Consider the following 549-nt stretch of genomic DNA (forward strand, 5'->3'; position numbering starts at 1 on the left):
TGGCAACAAGGCCAACGCCATCCTGGGGTGTGTATGGGGTGTATTAGGATATATTTGAGTATATTGGGGTACATTAGGATGTATATGGGGTGCATATGGGGTATATTTGGGTATATGGGGTGTATTGGGGTGTATATGGAGTGTATAAGAATTGGGGTGGTTGTAGGTCCATGGAGCTCGCCATCCTGGGGTGTGTATGGGGTGTATTAGGATATATTTGAGTATATTGGGGTACATTAGGATGTATATGGGGTGCATATGGGGTATATTTGGGTATATGGGGTGTATTGGGGTGTATATGGAGTGTATAAGAATTGGGGTGGTTGTAGGTCCATGGAGCTTCTCCTGCCCCTCTGCTCTGCCCTGCTCACACCACATCTGCAATGTTGGGTCCAGCTCTGGGCCCTCAGCTCCACAAGGACAGGAACTGCTTGAAAGAGTCCAGCAGGGCCACAGAGATGAGGGGCAGACCCAGCAGCCATGGGGAGCCAGTGGCCTTGCCGTGTTGCCTGACCATGCAAGCGCTATCACTTGGAGAAGAGACCCCGG

General features: G+C 50.8%; 1 protein-coding gene across 1 annotated transcript in view; it reads left to right on the forward strand.

Moving 5' to 3' along the window:
• EIF3G (eukaryotic translation initiation factor 3, subunit G) overlaps nucleotides 1-549 on the forward strand; it is a gene marked incomplete at its 5' end in the record, with an annotated part of 5,687 nt that overhangs the window by 3,745 nt on the left and 1,393 nt on the right. The window lies entirely within an intron of this gene.

Source organism: Mesitornis unicolor, unplaced genomic scaffold, assembly GCF_000695765.1.
Source record: "Mesitornis unicolor isolate BGI_N332 unplaced genomic scaffold, ASM69576v1 scaffold13234, whole genome shotgun sequence".
NCBI lineage: Eukaryota > Metazoa > Chordata > Aves > Mesitornithiformes > Mesitornithidae > Mesitornis > Mesitornis unicolor.